Raw genomic sequence first — 7,695 nt, forward strand, 5'->3', positions numbered from 1 at the left:
ATATATATATATATATATATATATATATGTATGGGAACATATATACACATACGCACACATATATATATATATATGTATGGGAACATATATACACATACACACACACATATATATATATATATATATATATATATGTATGGGAACAGCTGGCTGAATTGTAATTTTTCATTATCAATTTACTCGTAGAATTATGTAATAGCATTTTCTCACACTTTAGTAACTGAGTGAGAGACTAAGAGGCCATGGAATAGTAGTGTTTTATATACAACGCCACCATCACATACATAGAATTTATTAATTACTAAATATGTAAGTAAATATATCATGACTACAACAGCCACAAATGGTAGTGGATGCCATAATGACTTTTATATAAAAACTGCTGTTTAAAACAAGTATGTATGTGTACGTATGCATGCACACGTGTCTGCCATGTGTGTGTGTTGTGTGTGCGTATATATAGTTTTGTTTTTAGAGAACCATAACAGCAGTAATAAACTGGACTTCAATATTTTAAATAAACTCTGTTCAAATGTCTTTAAAGATTTTTTTGTTACATTTTTATATCACTTGGAAAAAAATGCAAAGAAATTTAAAAAGAAAAAAAACAATAAAATTCATAAAAACTGATCAGTTGTGAACTGATCTACAACAGTAGACAGCAAAGAATGAACAAAAGAAGCTTGTTGACATGTAGCAATAACAATAAATAAATAAATATGACACTGAAACAATTGTTAATAGGAAGGCACCACCTTACTGCCAAAAAAATGAAGTGCTGGATGGAAGAAGAGTAAAAAACATCAAAATTGTAAAAACAACAAATTATGTAGATGCAACAAAAACAAAGTTTGTGAGTATGTTTTTTGAGAACTGCACATCACAGAGAAAGAAGGAGAAAAGTTTCAGCAACAAGATTTGCATTACTTAAACTCATCTGAGTGGAATAAATGCATTAAGATTGTTAGGCAGCTCACTTTATGCACTGGTGTATGCATGAAGTGAACTCTTCTCATAAATGCATCTTCAATTTGAGATTCTTAGTTTAACCCTATAATGTCTAATGTTGATAAATTCTTTGGTGCTTTAACAACTAAGCTCATGAGAAGCAAAAAGAAAAAAAAGAACCAAGATTTATGTTCTGTAAATATTCATTTCCTTTAAATAAAATTATTACATGTAAGCAATTAAAATGTGGCAGTTATTGCCTTGTTTGTCACTTGCCAATTCTTTTTTATTTGTTAATAATTTAGGTATTATGAAGTTAAAAGAGGACAGTAACACTGACTGATCAATATTTTCTTTTTATCTCAACCACTACATTCAAACTCCCATACTCATAGAAAATAGATTTTCTTTTTACAATCTTTAACACAACCCAAATTTCAATGCATTGAAAATATAAAGGCAGTTACGTTGATATTCCGTTTGTTCATTTGTTGTGAAGAGAAATAATTACCAGGTCTTGTCTTGTCTCAGGTGAGCTGACTCTTACTGAGATGCAAGACTGCCACTTAAGATTTCTAGTGATTATAGTTAATGTACAACAAATGTTCTTTAAAATAACCTCATTCCTACTCCAGCAGCTTTAACCATCAAGGAAGAGCATGGGTCAATTTCAGACTGAATATGAACTGAGGTTAAATATATTACCAACCCTCTTCAACTTTTTTAATCTCTAGGACAGGACAAACCAAAAATAAAAGGAATTTTATGCACAGAATAATATTAGGCATAATATGTACCAATTTAAGTCAGAAATCTCTGTCTCAGACTGGTGTTATAATGCCTAATATTTTACATTGGAAGCCTTAGCAGTTAACTAATTCATAATTTGATTCTTCTATGTTATGTCTTACTGCTTACATAAAATTCCTGGCCATTAATATATATGCAAAGGCAGCATAACCTATCATGTTTATATGCTAAGTGACTGACTAGTAATTGTAGAGATGTTTTGTTGCTGCTTAGAGCAATGATCAGGCAAAGAATCTAATTTTCACATTTCCCTTTCTCTCAATACATACAATCATATACACATGTTATATTGAAGACACAATTGTGTTTGAATTTAGCCTTCTTTTATTAAATTATTTTCATAGTGTTCTAGGTTCTCTAAAATACTAAACAAACATTTTGAGAGTTTCTTCAACGAAAGAAATATTAGTGGCACACTGATGATGCATTTGGCAGCAAGTATCACTGGAAAACTCTGAAAACTGATAAAACTGATGTCTTCACATTTAAAGTCAAGAGTTAACTCTTGAAATAAGATCAATGTTCTTTAACAAAGTACCTGTTGCAGATTCAGTTTCCTTTGCAAAAATATGTGCCTATGGTGGTGAAATGCTTAGGGTGTAGGTCAGTCATAAGCCCTAGGATATATAAAGCCAGAGCTTAACCCAATTTCTATGGTGTATAAGTAACTGAAATTGCAATACTTTCACCAGAATGGGATGTTGATCCATTGCAGGGTTAACTTCCCAGCTATTAATGGAACTCATTTACAGCTAACTGGAGCAGCATGAAATGAAATGTTTTGCTCAAGAACACAATGCATTGTCCAGTTCAGGAATCAAAACCATGATCTTATGATTCTAAGTTTAATACCCTAACCACTAGGCCACACATCTTCACAGTGACCATTAAGTGGTGAAATATTTAATGCAAAAATTAACTGAGCAGTTTTCCAGGCACCATTCTCTGTGGATTCAGGGATGCTACAATCATGGAGGTATTTACCTCTTATTAATTGCTGGCATAATCTTGGCAAGAATACACCTGAACCACTTCATTCCCCATCTTACCAGTAACAATCTCCTGCCAGTAAACCAATGTGTTTTTTTTTTCTATGACTGGGGCACAACTGATAAGATCTTTGTAGTAAGTCAGATCCAGAACTGTATAGATCAAAATCAGATTGTTTAGTTTGTTAGTTTCATTGGAAACAGAATTAACTAGAAAATTTTTATGAGTGACAGTAAATATTGATAAAATTGTTTATAATAACTGTCTTATATTCAAACAAATTTCTTTATGGCATCAAACAAACAAAAAGCTGCTTAATTTCATTAAGTTCAAGGGAACTAGTATTTTCAGCCCCCAATTGAATATTTACTTGCTTTCAGTTTCAAAGGATGAAGAGACTTCCTAAATATGTATGTTAATTTGTTGAAGAAATAACAGTAATAATAAAAGTTAGTGACAACATACACTTATACATATATATGATGTAGTCACACACACATACACACACACAAAAATTTAACACATAAGGGAGAATTACTTGGAATGATCGTGAAAGCTAAGACAATAACAATAATAATAATTTGGGCACAAGGCCAGAAGTTTTAAGGGTGAGGGGAAGCAGATTTCATCAACTCCAGTGCTCAACTTGTACTTAACCCCAAAAGGATGAAAGGGGGAAAAATCAACCACAGCAGTATTTGAACACAGAATGTAAAGAATCAGAAAAAATACCATCAAACATTCTCTCTGACATGTTAACAATTCTGCCAGCTTGCTTAGTGATAATAGTGGTACAACTATGTATAACAAATGATTTATTGAACGAGTTAATATACAAGTTGTAAAAAGTTCAGCTCCAGCTGTGCTCCTAAAGAATAAATTAATGCTGAAGCTTACAAGTAACAGCTGGTTTCCTTCTTTGAAACAACTACAAACATCAAGGTGGTTGTTTTAAACATTTAATTTGCATGCAAGAAATTACTACATCATTCCTTCATTGAAGGAAGAAATACTGTATTAGAAGTGTAGGAGGAATAAAACATCACCACAGGTGTAATACATGTGTGACATTAACAGATAAAGAGAATTTCTACACAGTTGCTCAAGCCACATCTTTCTTAAATTACATCCTCCCATCTTAATAACAGTACTTTCTACTATAGGCACAAAGCCTAAAATTTGCGGGGAGGAGAGCTATCGATTACATCAACCCCAGTGCATAACTGGTACTTAATTTATCAACCCCGAAAGGATGCAAAGCAAAGTCGACACTGGCAGCATTTGAACTCAGAATGTGAAGAAAGATAAAATACCATTAAGCATTTCATCCTGCATGCTAACAATTCTGTCAGCTTGCTACCTTAATAATAATAATAATAATAATAATAATAAAAAGCTATGTAGTTTGAGTAACAACATGTCTGAATAAGAGTTGGGATGATTGTAACTGGAGTTTCTTTGATTATACATCTGCTCAACGGGTACTGAACAACAACAACACCAACAGAATAAACTTCAGGACTTAAAGTGAAACAAAATGTCTCTCTAAATGTAGGACATTTGTTGAGAATATGAGAAATGTGATTATAAATCAAAACTAATCACCAAATGTATTCAAAAAGTTATCATTAGGCAATGTGTAAAAGAGCATGCAGTGATTAATGCATAAATGTGCATGCATTGAAAGTATGTATCTGCATAAAAGCAATCATTAACAGAATGCCTTTATCAACCTGTATTACATGTAAAATATGTAGCTTTTATCAAGTTAAAAGAAATTTATTGATTGTCTGCATGTATGTGTGTGTTTACTTTTTACTTCCTTCACAAATCTCTTCAGATGGATCTTAAATATCTGTGAGAATCAATAGTTCTATGATATAATATCAATACCAATAATGAGGCAGGTGGTCGATGTAAGGTCTATTAACCAAATACCAACTAGCGAAGTTCTCCCCCCCCCCCCTGCTTATCCTATAATCTTGAAATCTAAAACCCAAATAAACTGTAAGTATTGAAAAATAGATAGAACTATCACTATTAAAAACTGAACCAACACCAACTGTTGCAGCTATTTATGGTCAAGAATCTTCAGTTATTTATACTTCTTGAAAATGATTCTGCTTTAGTCGGAAGTGAGAAAAGAAGAAAAGGAAGGAGATGGTAGTACAAGGAAGAGTTCACTATAATTCACACCTCCATTCCTTAGCTTATCTCTCTCTCTCACACACACACACACACACACACACAAAGGGCCTCAGTTCATATTTAAAATAATCACCCAGCAGTCGTGCCAGTAAACTTAAAATTTCTATTAAGAGACAAATTGGGCTGCCACTTGATTAGCTCTACTCACTTTATCAGACATCTTCAGTAATAAATACAGAGAAACCCAGCAGATGTAAGGTTAGCATTGATGAACAACAAACTACAAGTGAAACAAGATATAAAACAGAGGAAAAAGAAATCCTATGCAGTGAATAAGAGAGAAGACTGCACTGTCAGAGACATGTGATGTGTATGAAGGATGACTGCAAGATGAAGAAATATGACACAATCTGAACGGAGAGAACCTGTGGAAGAAGACAAAGGAACAAATGAAAGCTGGTTTCAGTAAGCGGGACTTCACAAAGGAGATGACAAGAGACTGTAATAGGTAGTGGGATGCTGTACTGTAAAGACCCACAAATAGATGGAAAATATGGTCATGAAATGATGATGGTATCTTCACAAAGATAAACACAATATGTTGGGGAAAGCACTGCAAAAATCCTGAATTATTCTGTTGCTGATAGAAAAGCATTTTCCAGCAATCAGCTGTTTCTCATCCAGTTCTAGCAATTATGGAAAGTCTATTGAGAAAGAAACCAGCTTTAGGTCAGCAAAACACATTCTGGATTAATATTTTGTTACCAGCAGGATGGAGTAGAATTTGTCAAAACAGAGATGTAGCATGGAAAAAGCTCAAGCAAATCGAATCTGTGTTCGAAGCTTTCAAGTACAAGCTGCAGAATCTTCTGGCAACTATTGTTAACTTCGGTATATCAAATACAGAGTGGGTTCCACCACTGTTCAAGATTATCCATGAATGTTATGTGACACAGGAAGAGGAAGACAAGTAGTCAGTATAAGAGTTATTGAAGTTAATTGTGACACAAGATAACTATAAATCAGTACTGAATCTTAGTGGAAAGGAGAAACTTTTTAGACGAGACATTGTCAATAACTGTTTGGAATTCATTACTTTCTTTCCTTTTACTCTTAAGTTTCATTCATTGAGTTTTTGTTTAAGGTCTCTGTTTAAATGATTAGATTGAGACCAGTATTATATTGATTTTACTAAATGATACAAGTCTTGCCAATGCAGACCAACACCAGTCTCTTAGGAGTCTGACCAAAGCAAACTAAATGGAAGAAACTTGAGAAAGATGAAGAGGTGATGAAAGCTGAACCTGATGAAGGAGACGACCAGGGTCCACAACAAGTGGCAAAACATTGAAGAAAGCCCATTCAACCCATGCCAGCATGGGAAAAGTGGATAAAACAATGATAATAACAATTGTTAACAAACAAACTTAGAGCAGATCTGTATCAAAGCAAGTGAAAGTCAAGTCAACCCTGCCCCACACCCTCTATTTAGCTTCATTCAGAAATCCAATACTGTTTGAAGGTACACTTTTGATTTGTAATCATATTAATATATTCATCAATCCAATTTGGTTTAGGGCTTTATTCCAGTTTTGATGTATTATCTTAAAATAAAATTTAATGTATATGTATAAAAGAAAGAAAGCAAATGTATATAAATAGCATGACTAAAAAGCTACCAGTTTATGTTATAAAATTAGAAAACTCATCACTGTAAATGGTTGATGAAATATTTCAATGTATTTTTCTTTTCTTTTTTTTTTTATTGTACTTGGTGAATCAAATTATATTTATGAGCTGCAACTAAAAATTAACTGTGATTTAGTTTTGTGTTAGTTATCTAAAATATATAATTTCTTCTGAAAATATATTAACTTTCTAATATGAAAAAGAATTAGACAAAAATATAGAAGGATCCAAAAGCATATTACAGCTGGATTCATTTGTGGAAGACTTTAATCTAAGACTGACTACAAGAAAAATTTTGAAACTTATTTAGAAAAAAAAAAAAGAAAAAATCTTTATGGAAAGATAAAAATCTTCAATGAAAATATCTAATTCAATTCTGAGATTCCATAATCAAGAATTTTTGTCAACAGTACATATAATGTAATCATTATTTCAACCTTTGTCTAAAATAGTGAAATAAAAGTAGGCATCTAGATTTAGACAGATAATACATTGGATTCAGCACAAGAAATCAGGGTAGTTTAGTGGGGGGGGGAATAGAGGAATATTTTAATAGAGAATTTTAATATTTCCTGAAGTTAAATTTCAAAGCTATCTTAGAGCCTCAGAATTATCTAGAATATCTTACACAATTATCAGGTTTATAACAAATAAAAAGAACATTTATTTTGGAAATGTCTAACAAAAACAAACAAAATGAATTTCATGAAATATGAAAATATTAAATAAAATCATGAAATCAATACTGAAATATAAGTGAAAAGTAAACTGCAGATTATGACCAAAGAATGAAAGACTTCTGGTATGGCATTGCTAATCTACAGTGTCAGCAAGCAGATAGGAGGGAAAGAAATTCAACAGAATCAATAGATTTATGTATCAACTATAATATGTATATATATTTATCAACAGTGACATGGAAAATTGCTTATAACAGGGAAGAGAAGGTTTATCATGAAATACAAGTGAAACATTTGGATCATTCAGAATAGAAGTTTTCTTTGCCATTACTAGTCTGCTGCAAAATACTTTCCTTCCTCTTTTTTTCCTCAGCTTTGGCATCATTTATCTTCTTTCAGTCATCACATTGTTTTTCTTTTTTTTTTTTTT

This window comes from Octopus bimaculoides, chromosome 2 (genome assembly GCF_001194135.2).
Source record: "Octopus bimaculoides isolate UCB-OBI-ISO-001 chromosome 2, ASM119413v2, whole genome shotgun sequence".
Lineage (NCBI taxonomy): Eukaryota > Metazoa > Mollusca > Cephalopoda > Octopoda > Octopodidae > Octopus > Octopus bimaculoides.